We start from the raw sequence: 15,267 nt of genomic DNA on the forward strand, positions 1-15,267 counted from the left end.
GCTCCCTAAAGATAATCCCTGGAGCCCATGAATATGTTACTTTACATGGCATAAGGGGCTTTGCAGATATAATTGAGTTGGGGATCTTAAGACAGGAATATTATCCTGGATTACTTAGAGAAGCCTAATATAATCATAGGGTCCTTAAAAGATGGAAAGAAGATGGAAGTAGGAGAGTCAGGAAAGGACAAAGAAAGCAGGGGTCAGAGCCAGAGAGAGACTGAAGAGGCTGAGCTGCTGGCTTTGAGTGGAGGAAGAAGCCCTGGGAGGCAGTCAGCCTCTGGAAGCTGGAGAAAGCAAGTGGGTTCTCCCCTAGGACATCCAGAAAGAACGCAGTCCTGACATCTGGATTTAGCCCATTGAGACTCACTTTGGACTTGGGAGTGACACATCTAGAAGACAATAAGTCTATGTTGCTTTAAGGTGCCAAATTTGTGCAACTGGCTACACCAGCAAAAAGAAAAAGATACACAGGTAAATGGGAAACTTCTGCAGCTTGCATACAAAAATCCAAAAGCCCAGGCCCCAAAAGGGAGAAACTTGTCAGCAGCTACACTGCAGAACAGAGCTTAATGACTAAATGTCATCAGTGTGGCCCTGGTCACAATGGCAGCTTTGGTGTTGAAGTTTTTTTGTTGTTGTTGTTGTTTTTAATGACAAGTAGAGTAACTCGCATGAGAGAGGACGTTTTGTATTCACTGAGGTCATTGGGTCACACAGAAACAGTGGGTTCAGTTCAGGGAAAGACAGTTCCAAGACAGCATTACAAACTGGCTCATCTCCTAACCGTAAGAGACAGTAGGCACTCACTGACCTTGCTGGTGGAGAGCACACTGTTGCACTTCATTGGGTGGCAATTTGGCAGCGTGCATTAAAATTTTAAATGCACATATCTTTCGATCGAGCAATTGCATTGCTCTAATCCCATGGATGGAGGAGCCTGGTGGGCTGCACTCCATGGGGTCGCTAAGAGTCAGACACGACTGAAGCGACTTCACTCTCACTTTTCACTTTCATGCACTGGAGAAGGAAATGGCAACCGACTCCAGTGTTCTTGCCTGGAGAATCCCAGGGATGGGGGAGCCTGGTGGGCTGCCGTCTATGGGGTGGCACAGAGTCGGACACTACTGAAGCGACTTAGCAGCAGCAAACTTATCACACAGATAACCTGCACGAAGAGGGGTATGCAATGCAAGGATATTCACGGTTGATTAGCTTGCAGGAGCAAAAGATTGGAAGCTACCTAGTGTCCATCAACAGGGGACTGGTTTAATGAAATGAGGTTTTAAAAGAGTCAGGTGGGGCTTTAAATTCTGATGTGAAATCATCTCCAAAATTTATTATTAGGTTCAAGAAAAGCAAAGTGCAGAATAGTGTATGTCATACTTTTGCCTAAAAAAATAATGTGTATACTTTGCAAGTGCATAGAATTCTCTTGAAAAGATAGGAAGTGGTAACATGACTGTCTCTTGGGGGAGGACTCCAGAGCCTCGAGGTCTGGCTTATTTGCCCTTCATCTTACTTTTATACTCTCGCATGCCTTCATACTATATTAAAGAAAAAGAAAATTAAAGGGAAGGAAACAGAGGTCCCTGACACCAGCTCATGGGTGGGGCTGTTAAAAGAACTGGAATATGTGCTCTGTGCGGAGGGCAAGGCTTAACCCATGGAGAAGATTGGTCTCTGAAATAAGGAAGAATTTTCCAACACCAGAGCAGCCTGAAGGAGAAGCAGGGTGCCTCGGTGAGGAGCGAGTTCTCTGTAGCTGCTGGGCTGAAGAAGCTCAGGCTACAGGAATCTTTCCTGTTTCAATAAAAAAATTGAATTCATTTATTTCTGGTTGCACTGCATCTTCGTTGCTTCATGTGGGCTTTCTCCAGTCATGGCGAGTGGGGGCTACTGTCGTTGTGGGGAGTGGGCTGCTCGTTGCAGTAGTCTCTCATGTGGACCACGGGCTCTAGGACCCTCGGGCTTAGGTGTCCCGTGGCACGTGGGCTCATCCAGGCCAGGGACTGAACGCACGTCCCCTGCACTGGCAGGTGGATTCTTGACCACTAGACCACCAGGGAAGTCCCTGCAGGAGTTTTTCTTGCGGGGCTGTAACAGGGTCTCAGGTTTTGGAGGACTTAATATAGCGCAGGAAATTTCACCTAGTTCCATACTATTATTTTTTAGTAATAAAAACCACTTCCCTGGTGGCTCATCCAGTAAAGAATCTGCTTGCAATGCAGATGACCCAGGTTCAATCCCTGGGTTGGGAAGATCCCGTAGAGAAGGGAAAGGAAAATTCCATGGACAGTGGAGCCAGGTGGCTAGAGTCCATGGGGTCACAAAGAGTAGGACATGACTGAGCGACTATTTATTTTAGTAACAAAAAGGATCCTTTAAATGTAGATAGTTCTATAATTCATCACATAATTTATAATAGTTAACTGCCTCTTAAATATAATCTTATAAATGATGCCTTCTGGAGTTGAAGGTAATGTGAGTGCAATCTGTTTAAAATTATCTATTTAGAACATGATAATAGAAGTGAAAAAATGTCTCCTATGAAGTCTTCTAAGAAAGGAAATCATAACAATTTCTGATCAGATAAATGCCCTTCCATTATTAAAATGGATTTAAATAAAGAAGCATAAATAGATTTGAATAAGCATGTCAATTTCCTGGGTTTTGTCCTTCTCTACAAACTTGACTCTTTATCGAGTTGAAATTGTATTCTGGTTTTCTGTCATAAGCAAAAAAGTTCCTTAACAGCAGCTCAGAAGTGACTAACGTCGTGGTGAAGCCTACTTCTTCAGCTCCTGGTGGTCCCTCTGCGCTCCAGTCCCCGGTGTAGCTGCTGTCTTGCCTCCACTGATCTTCTCAGGCACCTCTGTCCAAGGAGGACAGGTGTGATGAATCACCATTCCAGCCACAGTGTCCACTTTAACCCTCCAAATGCCACCGTTGTCAGGAGATGCCAACACAGCAACACAGCCTTTGTGACTCAGGAGATCAACAACTCTCAGGCATATCCAACTGACTCCTGGCACAGCCAATTATTCTTCCCAAAGTCAACTGCTGGGCCCCTCCTGACCCATGACACTTCATGAGCCTCCTGATGAACGTGTTTCTGACATATCCAGCCAAGGGAGATTATTTAAAACCAATCCATGCTCTTCATTATAAATTCAGATCAGACTTGGGTCACCGTAGCCACACCCCTTAAGCACTCCTAGGCCTTCTTCCTGACTTAGGCAGCCCTGGGTCACCAGACACTCACTGGAGGTGATAGAGCTTCTCCCATTGAACAGCTTTGGGGGGTTCTGCCTTCTATTGATAAAATTGGGTTGCAAGGGTTTGGCATGGGGCTCACATATATGCATCTCTTGATAAACATTATCCAAATATAACTGAAGTGATTTACAACCCAACTTCCTCCTCAATTCAACATGCTTATTGATATTTCCAAAGCTTTTGGACCCCAGGTCAGGTCTTATGGAAAAGTACTGCTTCTCATATTCATCCAGCGAAACATGAACCAGTCTCCTCATGCATGTCACGATATCCTGACCTTCAGAAGAACCATATGGTCACCTTTTTCCAAATATGTGTCCAACTTTAGAGCGAGGGATGAAGAAGAGTTGGCCTCCACCATCCAAATCTGACGTGGTATTTCTAAATTTTCTCCTTCCCAGATATTTGTGCCATTGTCACCGTCCAGTTCAATGAAATAGTTTCTGTTCAAGGCAAACAATTCTCCGGCAACTGTAGGTGATTTCATTGGTAAAGTAGCTCCTGCTGGTCCTCCAAGCTTGGAGAAGGGAATGGGATCCCATCTGAAGGGTAGCCCCCAGTTGAATCCTCCCCACAACACTGGAGATTGAACTGAGGTGAGTGTCAACACTGATGGTGTTGGTCACCAGGCACCCAGTCCTCCTGGACGACAGACAGCAAAGGCTCAGTCACATCACAGTTGCTCTGGTCCTTTCATCCTCAGATCAATCTCCCCAATAACTCAATCCAAGGAGTTAGTTTTGAACATACTCATCTAGTTCTTCATCCAAATTGCTGTTCACAGGAAAAACTTCCTAAAGAAGCTGGGCTGGCATGTGGTCTAGGAGGCTGCCGATGGCCCAGGGCCAGGCATACAGATTTCATTGTAGAAACAAATAACACGGCCAGTCGCTCACAAATCCACTGAGTCAGACTTGTCTTTACATGCTGTGTTCCTTGTATGTGGCACGTCTCTGCAATAGCCAAGACCTTACTCAGAAGCTTACTGAAGGCATGTTTCTGATAACCTAGGTCTCTCAACGACTGATCACTTTCATTAAAAATTGTACCCAATGAAGAAGAGAATTTCACATTATCTTTCTTCTGGATCTTCAGTGTGGCTATCTATGACGTAAACGATTTTGTTTGCTTTGAATTATCATTCTAATATTCAACTTGGACCTGGACTTAAACAGGGATAGAATTTGGGGTGGTGGGGGTGTGGTGCAGAGTGATCCATTGGAGCCAGACACCTTGATAAACCCATTCTTGAGTGGCTGAGTCACTTCACTGAGGTTGAAATAAACTAAAAGGAAAACCATCCAGGTTGCAGTTATAAAAGGCCATCCACACGGTGATGCTTCCCTCTGTAGACATAGTGTAGCTGAAGGGCCTCTTTCAACGTCTTGGAGCAGAATCTGCTGGAGCTGTAACCTGGTGCTGAAGGCTGGGCCTGGACTGGCGCGGGAGTGAGCAACTCTGGGGATGCAGTCTTAGGCTGGGGGAGGTCATGCTTCTGTGGTTTCACCTCGAGAAGCCTGGCTCCGAACCGCATCACATGAGGAATTTTACATCTCCCCAATGCCTTCTGCCTACCAAGACTGACTGAATCAGAGCCTGGAGTCTGGGCTCCATTCTGGCCACATCCACACCTGTCCCATGCGAAGTTCAGATCATCTCGCAATCCTTCCAGAACCGTCCAATGGTTTTCCACTGTAATTAGGACAAAGGTCATGTCCTTTGAAGGCCTGAAGCCCCTCTGAGTTCTGTTCTCCACCGGTCTTCTTTTTTAATTCATTCATTCATTCGTTTTTGGCTGTGCTGGGTCTTCAGGGTTTGCGTGGACTGTCTCCAGTGGCGGCGAGCAGGGGCTCCTCTTCGTTGCGTTGCTCAGGCTTCTCAATGCAGTGCCTTCTCCGTTGTGAAGCTCGGGCTCTAGAGCTTGTGCTCAGTGGTTGTGGCACACGGGCTTAGTTACCCCAGAGCACGTGGAATCTTCCCAGACTAGGGATTGAACCCGGGTCCCCTGCACCGGCCGACAGATTCTTAATCAGTGCACTGCCAGCGGAGTCCGTCTCCACTCATCTTGCCCTGTCATTGACTCACGTGGATGCAGCCCAGCTGCCCGCCACCATGAACTTACCAGAAGCACCGCTAGCACATTCACTGTGCCTCTAGGCTGCCCCTGGTTATTATTTTCCAGTTTGATTAAAAATGCGGGTGCACATATTACCTCTTTCAGGTGTTATCTAGGGGCAGAGACAGCCACTTATCCCATTACAGAAATCATGTGCCAAGAATAATGATCGTGTCTCAGAGGAATCTAACTACATCACTTCAATAAAGTCAAAGCATTTACATTGCTCTTAAGGAAATCGGGTGTGAACAAGAATGACTGACTTGTTGTTAGCGGAGGTGCCAGTTCTGGATGGAAACTCTGCCAGCCGTGATCAAGAGCACAGGGCTGGGAATGATGGGTCTACTGTAAATACGTCAAGTCTGAGATTCAGGGGGACAGGGTTGGGAATGATGGGTCTACCGTAAATATGTCAAGTCTGAGATTCAGTGTGCAGTTGGTTGGATGATTCTGAAGAAGTGGGGAGAGTTCTAGGATGGAGACAAGGCTTCAGAAGCATCACGATTTAGGAGGTGGTTCAAACTATTTGAGTGACAAGGTCATCCAGCAAATGGGTGTTCAGTGGATGTTTCTGGGGCAGGTGGAGAGAAACAGAGAGAAGGTGCAGAGAAAAGACCGTGGGAGCCTAAACCAAGGAGTGGAGAAGTTTAGAGAAAGAGTGCTGCTGCTAAGTTGCTTCAGTCGTGTCCGACTCTGTGCGACCCCATAGACGGCAGCCCACCAGGCTCCCCTGTCCCTGGGATTCTCCAGGCAGGAACACTGGAGTGGGTTGCCATTTCCTTCTCCAATGATGAAAGTGAAAAGTGAAAGCGAAGCCGCTCAGTTATGTCCAACTCACAGCGACCCCAGGGACTGTAGAACCAGGCTCCTCCGTCCATGGGATTTTCCAGGCAAGAGTACTGGAGTGGGGTGTCATTGCCTTCTCCTCGAGAAAGAGTAACAACGTGGCAAAAAAAAAAAAAAGACGAGTAGGAAGAAGCCATCTCAATAATCCAGGCCGGAGGAAGGAGGAGTCTGCAGAGACTGAGTCAGGTAACATTTGAGGACCAGGATGAGGTGGAAGGCAGAGAACAGAAGACAGAGCTGACAGCAGGGCCTCAACAGATGAAGCAGCTGCACCCCTCTGCACATTAAATAAAGCTAAAAAAAATAATAAAGACTAGTGTCCCTGTTTTCTAGCTCCTCTCTGGCCCACAGGCTTCTTTTTCCAACCTCATAGTGTGTGAGGTTCATGCGTGTGCTGTTGAAGTCACTTGGCTTTCAGATGCTTGCCTTTCATCTATTTAAAGCAAAAAAAAAGGGAATGTAAAGGCATCCGGTATCAGCCAGGGTTCTCCGAGGAAATAAAACCAAGTATATGAAGAGATTTATTTTAAGAAGTTAGAGCATGTGATCACGGGGGCTAGTAAGTTTGAGTTTCACAGGGCTGGCAGGCCAGAAACGCAGGCAGGAGTTGCTGTCACAGTCCTGAGAAGAAATTTCTTCCTCTTAAGGAAACCTCAGTGTTTGTTCTTCAGGCCTCCTGCTGATTGGATGAGCAACCCCTGGCCTTACTGAGGGCAATTATCTCCTTTATTTGCGGTCATCTGAGCATAGATGTGAACCACATCCACTTTCCAGAAACACCCAGGTTAGCGTTTAATTAAATATCTGGCTGATGAAGACGAACCATCTCACCTCCCAAATCATGAAAACTGCCGGTCTCCTGCTCCAGGCAGACTTCTGATGAATTGTAGCATTTCTTTAATAAAATACTGGAAAATGGAAGGGCGTGAGGGTCCTCCTGGTGTGTGTGTGTTCAGCTGCTCAGTTGTGTCTGACTCTTTGTGGCTCAGTGGATGGTAGCCCGCCAGGCTCCTCTGTCCATTAAATTTTCCAGGCAAGAATACCAGCATGGGTTGCCATTTCCTACTCCACGGGATCTTCCTAACCTGGGAATCCAACCCACATCTCTTGTGTCTCCTGCATTGGCAGGCAGATTCTTTACCACTAGCACCAATAAGGTCCCTCAAATAAGATGTGAAAAACCAAAAGAAGCTGAAATTCACTTTTTCAGACTATGTTTTTCATCTCCTTCAGAATTCCATCCTCTCCTCCTCCCGCCACAGCCTGTAAGATACAAGAAACCGTCTTATTATTATCCTGCAGAGTAGCTGCAGAGTAACCTCTCTGGGCATGTTAGCAAGCAGACATCTTTACAACCACAAACCATGGGGAGCTGATCACTCCCATGCTCTGCTCTTCCGGTGTATTTTACAAGACTAAATCGGTCCTCCGAGCTGGCTGATTTTTCCCTCCCTTCTTCTCCTGTCAACCAGTCAGTAACATGAGTGGATGAAAACTTGGGGTCTAACCTCTACCATCACAAGGGTAGTGAGGTCCCCTGAAACACCCACACAGCCACCACTGAACGATCCTCTTCCTCCCAACAGCATATGGCTGATCCAAAGTGAATCCAATTGCAGGGCTGGTCTGCAGTTTGAGTCCTTGCTTTAGGTTAGGATGGAGGGTGCAGGAAGTTGAAAGGGCGTCTCTGGAATTCAGGTGGCACTAGAGGTAAAGAACCCACTTGTTTTCTCCTCTAAACTGCAGGAGACATAAGAAATGCAGGTTTGATCCCTGGGTCAGGAAGATCCCCTGAGGAGGGCATGGCAGCCCACTCCAGTATTCCTGCCTGGAGAATCCCATGGATAGAGGAGTCTGGAGGGCTATGGTCCTTAGGATTGCAGAGTCAGACACAACTGAAGCGACTTAGCATGCATGAAAGCAGATAAATAAAAACAGGAAGCTTACCACCCAGGGCTGGGGCGAGGGTGAGGCTAGTGAGGTGCTGGGGGCCACAGGAATTTAAAGAGGTGCTCGTTTTCAAATCCATGACGGTATTGAATTAGCACCTCAGAGTGACTCTTTCCTGAAAATTTACGCCCTAGGTGCCTCACTCTAGCCCTGGCCCTGATACCAGCAGAATGTCCCCATCAAGGAACTTCTCGTGGATATGCAGGTTTGGGACTGGTCCCCAGCGTCATGTCTGGAATGATCACTGCAGGTGATCCGGGGGCCTGGTTAGGCTTGGGAACCACTATCCTGGGACCAAAGTGTGTGTTTTCACCTCCAGCTGCTGGTGTTGGCAGCCCCTGTGGGTCACAGTAAGGATATTGACCTTTACTCCATCTATGCAAAGAGGGAGCCACTGAGGGCCTTGTGGAAGAAGAATGATGTGGTGTGACTTGGGTTTGAAAAGAATCGCTCTGGCTGTTTGGATTGAGAAATAGATGGAGGTGGGGCAGAAGTAGCAAGAGTAGCAGCCACGGCTAGACATGAAGTGATATTTGTCCATCAGATCCAGAATTGTCTGGAAAAGAAGCACCAATGAGGTGAACTTGGGGGTAGTCTGAGAGAGAGAAAGAGGGAATCAGGCTGTACGACTCCAGGACTTTTAGCCAGAACAACCAGAAGGACGGGCTCTCCACTGACCTGTTGTGGGGAAAGCTGTAGGAGAGGCGGGGGTGAGGCAAGGTCAGGGCTCGGCTGGCTGAGTCTGAGATGCACAGGTAACTCCTAAGTGGGAATGTCCCACAGCAAGGAATGGACGGTCTGAGTTCAGGGGAGCGGTCTGGATATAGACACCAATTTTGGAGTCATTAATGGTGTGAGATGAGCAGAATTCGAGAAAGGAAGGGGTCTAAGATCTGAGTCCTGCCCCCTACAGCCCCCAATCTCAATGATGAGTGTGTGATCCAATAACAATGCATGGATATTGGTGGGGTCTTTTAAAATCAGAGATCGTTCACATCCTCTGTCTTGACAGATACTGGGTGAATGCTTTTTATGTGGCTGACTACAAGGCTCCACAGTCCAGTTCTAAGCCGTGTCCCCTGGGGCCACCCTTGCCAAGCCTCCTCCAGACTGATCCTGGTTGTGCCATCACACTCTGTCCTCTGCATATTCCCTTTCCTCTCTTTAAAGAGCTCTTCCCATTTCTCCAGCTGACAAGTCCACCTCACTCAGGAACCAGATCACAAGTCCCCTCCTACATTAGCAGATTTTTAGGGGCTACACGTATCAGGAGACAGCCCCAATCTAGGTTGGGGAAAGCAGTGGGAACATGATGGGCTTCAGTTGCTAAACCACAGTGGGGAAGATAGAGGCCAGGCCAGAATGAGGGACTCTGAGGAGGGGTAGGGTCCATGGAAAGTCACATTCCCCACTCCCTGCGTATTTGAAGCAAAATGGGGAGTTTGACGGGTCTCTTCAAAATGCACCAGACTTTCCCGGCCCTGGGAAGGGAGGCAGCTCTGTTCTCTGGCTCTGTAACCCTTTGCAGCTTGTTTGCTCTGATTCCTGGTTTGTTGTCAGCCTCCCGGTGTAGACTGTGAGCTGGTGGAGGGAAAAAGTTGCATTTACTGAACAGCGTGTGAATCAGTGGCCAGAAAGCAAATAGATGCTCAGTAAAGAGAGTACAGTGAAGAAGGAGACACAAAATCTGAGATGGAACAGGTGTCCCAGAGACACACAGACTCTCATCTCTGCTCCCAAACCACATGCATCCAGGCTCCAGGAGACCAAGTTCACAGCTCCCACCTTTGCCTCTGGAAGACCAAGTGCTTGTCCAAGCTGTTCACATCCACGTAACTGAAACTGTGATGCAGTCTATCCTCTGACATTAAAGATTAGGAAATACCAGCTACCCAGTAGCCCAGCCAGCCTTTGGCAGTGGGACTCCATTAATAGGAGGATTTGTGGTCAACTGTCCTGGAGATTTCTCCTATATCATCCACGGCACGCATGGTGACTTTTCATTGTGATTTCCAGGAGTGCATGTGTCTCTTAAGAGGCGATCACTTGTGCACTCGTGGATATAGAATTTCACGTCTCTAACATACAAGTATTTGTATACACAAACACACACACACACACACACCCCTCCCTCAACACAGAAGATGCATAAGAACAAGGACTGCCAGTCTCCTGATTGCACGGGAAGGTGCTGAGTCTTCCGAAGCTACCTCTGTCTGGAACGCCGTCTCCATGGAAACCTTGAAACCAGACAGGACTAGGCCAGGCTGAGTTATTTGTCTCCTAAATAAGCAGCCACAGCAGAGTCCAGACCCTGCGGCTAAGAGTTAATAAGATGACAACCTTTCAAATAGACAAGCACTACACTTCTCTGCCTCTAAATACTGGGTCGCATAGAGCAGAGACAGTCCTTCAAATAGAGCCAAATGCACTTCTGCATGAATATAGTCTGTGCTAGGACGAAATTCAGGCTGGTGTCTTCAGAGACAGGAATATCAATTCATATGATATAGATACTGTTCAATAGCACTAACAGAAATAAAATAATAATAGCCATCCATAGATGAGCATTTACTGTGTGTTGGGTACTGGATGTAATGGTTTACCTAAAATTATCTCCCGTAATCCACACAAGGATAGACGTCACTATGGTTACACAAACACCTTCAGGATTCCCAGTCCAGTGGTTGCCTGCCTCTGCTGGGGTCCCCGGACACCCAGTTGTAGCTGACTACTGCGTGGATCTGCTCTGCCCCACTCCACTGCCCTTCTTCTGATAACACACTTTGGTCTTCCTTGGAAAGGCACTTCCCTGCTCTCTGTCTGGGTTGACAGGCAGAGCTGACTGCCTCCCAGTTCCAGGGATGGATGTATGGCCCAGATCTGGCTGGTCAGCACCTTCCTTGGCCACGATCATACCAGTTCATGGATGGACACTTGGCCTGAGTCAATCCTGTGAGGATGTAGGTTTGGAACTGCTAGACACCTGTTTGGCTTGCTTATTGCTATATAACAAGCCACCCCAAAACTTAGTGGCTTAAAGCAACAACCATATTATTATCTCTCAAGATCTTGTGGCTCTACTGGGCTCATTAGGGAGGTACCTCTGTTCCACGTGATGATGTCTGGGCTGTACTCACCTGAGGGCTCTTGTTTACCACCCAGGGCCAGGGTGAGGGTGAGGCAACTGAGGTGCCAGGTGTTCAGTCGCTCAGTCGTGTCCAACTCTTTGTGACCCCATGGACTGCAGCACGCCAGGCTTCCCTGTCCATTACCATCTCCCGGAGTTTGCTCAAACTCATGTCCATAGAGTCAGTGATGCCATCCAACCGTCTCATCCTCTATTGTCCCCTTCTCCTCCTACCTTTAATCTTGCCCAGCATCAGGGTCTTTTCCAATGAGTCAGCTCTTCATATCAGGTGGCTGAAGTATTGGAGCTTCAATTTAGGCATCAGTTCTTCAAATGAATATTCAGGATTGATTTCCTTTAAGATTGACTGGTTTCATCTCCTTGCAGTCCAAGGGACTCTCCGGAGTCTTCTTCAGCACCACATTTCGAAAGCATCAATTCTTCGGTGCTGTCTAGGTTGGTCATAGCTTTTCTTCCAAGGAGCAAGCATCTTTTAATTTCATGTCTGCAGTCGCCATCCCCACTGATTTTAGAGCCTAAGAAAATAAAGTCTCTTTCATCTTCATCAAGAAGCTCCTTACTGAGCTAGAACATCCAAGATGGCATTGATGTTGACTGTTAGTAGAGAGATTTCTGTAGGAAAAGGGAAGCAGGAACTTGGGGGCACACTGAAGAGTCCCTAGTTCTCTGGTTGGGCTGCCTGCACCTGAACTGCTGGATTGGGACAGTGGAGTGTGTGATGAGGAGCTCTAGCTATGGGCTGGCTCTCCTGCAGGCATTTAGGTGCAGCCCAGGGCATGCAAGCAGTGGGTGTCTTTGGGGGGATGCTCAGCAATAGACTATCCTGCTTGGGGACCCCAAATTATGTCCATTTGCCCCAGGGAAGTCTGGCCCAGCCAGTATCCTCTCTCCAGTCTTCCTGGACTGTAGCTTTTGGCTGAAAACTAACATGGCGTCTGTACTGTCTGTTGATCATCCCAAACCACCTCAGCCTCGAGCTCACCTGTGGATCAGCTGGTTCTAAAGCACAGGTAAAGACAGGTCTCCCTGCTCTAGGATATCTGACTCCAGCAATTTTTCAACACTGCCAAGACGTTTCCATGGAGATGATGCAAAGTCATGTCCCTGGTTTCTAAAACTGAATTTACCCTTGGTTAGGTTCAGGGTCAGGAGACGAGAAATCAGCAGGAGAGTGGAGAAGACAGGATGACCAACCATGCCACTCAGGACTGTGCTTTTATCCTTCCCAAGACTCTCAAATGACATCCTTGTTCAGGCCCTCCTGTACCCTGATCCACAGTTAGAGCCATCTTGACATTGCAAAGTACATTTACGCAAAAATTCCTCATTAAAAAAGCAAACCCACAGCCTGAGTTTTGATGGCAGAAAGGTACTATTACAGGTTCAAGGGTCCTTCTCTTCCTCCTGTTGTCTCAGATAGTCAGCAAAGACACTCCACGGGTCATGCAAAGGCTCATCAGTAGATCAAGGGGATTTGGAAAATATACGCTAATAAGGTGCAAATGTGAATTGAAGTGGAAGCAAGACCATGGAAATCCCAGAGAGCTTCTGGCCAGTGAGCACATCCATGTACTGGGAGGGTAGGGTGTGCCAACTCCGCAGGGACCAGAACTCATGTGCTGGGGACCCTTCCAGACCTCTCCTTACGTATCTCGTCATCTGGCTGTTTATCTGCATCCTTTATCAGGTGGTTTATAATGTAACAAACTGGTAAGTGTAACTAAATAGTTCCTTGAGTCCTGGGAGCTTATGCTAGCAAATTGTCAAATCCAAGGAGGAGATTGTGGGAACCCCAATTTGTAGCCAGTCCATCAGAAGTACAGATGATGACTTGGGACCTGTGAGTGGCCTCTGAAACAGGGGTAGTTTTGTGGGACTGAGCCCTTAACTCCAAGTAGATAGTGTCTGAACTGAGCTGAACTGTAGGACATCTAGCTGGTGTCAGAACTGATTGGCATGGAAAAAAATTACACATCTTGTGTCAGAAGTATGTAGTAGGAAGGTAAAGGAAAACGGTGTGTTTTCCTTGACACAGGTCAAATTTGAAGACTCATGGTCAATCCAAATGCTTTCTTGGAGTTACTAGGGAAAGGATCTCTCCTCTCTTGGTGCTAATCTGGTCAAATGAAGGTCTAGCACTGCTAAGGCTCATCTCTGATAAAACATGTTGAGAACCCTCCCACTATGAAGCAACTTCAAAGAAAATCAGAGACAAGTTATGAAGATAGGTTCCCCAAGACCCGCACCCAGATCCAGCTATACCTGAAACTGACTCCGTGAGTTTCAGCTGCATTAGTTAAGGCTTTCCTTTGGACCTTAAGCCCATTTCAATTGCTCTCTATCACATGCAATTGAAAGAGCCCTAACGTGTCTCATGGAGATGACCCTATGCACCCGCTTCAAATGGAGATACCCTTGAGAAGCAAAGTCAAGGAACAAAGCAAATCCTTTTCCTCCACTGGACCTCCACTTACACTCAGACCACTGCCAGCTGAGTTCTCTCCTCTTCTCCATCCCCATAACTAATGCTACTTCCCTTGCCCCATCTGCACCTCACCTCAATGCCCAATATCCCGAGTCCTTTTCCTTTGTCAGCCCATTTTGGGGAGCCATTCCTCTCTCTGTCCTTTTCCCTCAGAGTCATTTTTGGTGCCAGGAACCCCGACTCTGGGAGAGGCCTCTCACCTAATCTTCTGACCCCAGAGGACCACTTTTCCTTCCTGTATGCTTGCCAGGAGAGAAGAATCATGTAAAAGCAACACGTGTAGCCAAGTAGTATATCAGGGAGATTTCCACCTAGAGAAATCAGAGTAGAGAACAGTCTCCCAAGGCCATGGATTTAAGTTGGCTGGAGCAGAGGATTAGACTAAAGGAATAATAGTCAATATAGTTGGAAGATCAGATTTGCGTTTAAATCATGATTTCTGAGGAGAAGGCAGTGGCAACCCACTCCAGTACTCTTGCCTGGAAAATCCCATGGACGGAGGAGCCTGGTGGGCTGTGGTCCATGGGGTTGCGAAGAGTCGGGCACGACTGAGCGACTTCACTTTCACTTTTCACTTTCATGCATTGGAGAAGGAAATGGCAACCCACTCCAGTGTTCTTGCCTGGAGAATCCCAGGGACGGGGGAGCCTGGTGGGCTGCCGTCCACGGGGTCGAACAGAGTCGGACACGACTGAAGTAACTTAGCAGCAGCAGCATCTTATTGGGGCTTCCCTGGTGGTTCAGCAGTAGAGAATCCACCTGCAATGTAGGAGACCCAGGTTCAATCCCTGATTGGGGAAGATCCTCTGGAGGAGGGCAAGGCTACCTATTCCAGTACTCTTGCGTAGAGAATCCCATGGACAGAAGAGCCTGGCAGGCTGCAGTCCATGGGGTCGCAAAGAGACACAACTGAAGTGACTAAGCAGCAAAAGCATTTTATTGAGCTTTTCTAGGACAGAAAAGCTGTATATATTTAGCTTTTCCTTTAGTAGATTGGTAGACAATGGGGGTAATAAACAACTTTAGAAGACAAAAGTGCCTTTATTTGAATTGCTTGAAGACAATGTTACTTGTTCCCCCAAAAAGGTTAATACAAATCACCTTAAAAGTGATCTTGGTAACCTCACCTCCTCTTAGAGATCATATTTCCCACTGACAATGTTTTGGGGACTGGCTTAGGCTGTAATTGAGTTAAATGCTTTGAAAAGATTGAATCAGACTCTAGAGTTCAAACAAAGACGCCTCTTGTTTTCCAGAGTTAATATGCTCAAGTTCTTTGGGGTTGGGCTGGGGAGGAGGAAAGGAAAAGAAACAAAAATGTAACATAGCTGAGTCAAATCAGAAGTCATAAACTCATCCCCACAAACCCCAGCCATTATTTGTATTTAAACTAGTGACCAACATGTAAGTCCCACAAAAATCTCAATTTTGGACTTTTCT

The 15,267-nt window shown here is 47.2% G+C and overlaps 1 pseudogene; it reads right to left on the bottom strand.

Moving 5' to 3' along the window:
* Positions 1-2,711: 2,711 nt before the first annotated feature.
* LOC133239616 (polypeptide N-acetylgalactosaminyltransferase 11-like) lies at positions 2,712-8,270 on the bottom strand (annotated as a pseudogene).
* Between the last annotated feature and the right edge of the window lie 6,997 nt (positions 8,271-15,267).

This window comes from Bos javanicus, chromosome 26, assembly GCF_032452875.1.
Source record: "Bos javanicus breed banteng chromosome 26, ARS-OSU_banteng_1.0, whole genome shotgun sequence".
Lineage (NCBI taxonomy): Eukaryota > Metazoa > Chordata > Mammalia > Artiodactyla > Bovidae > Bos > Bos javanicus.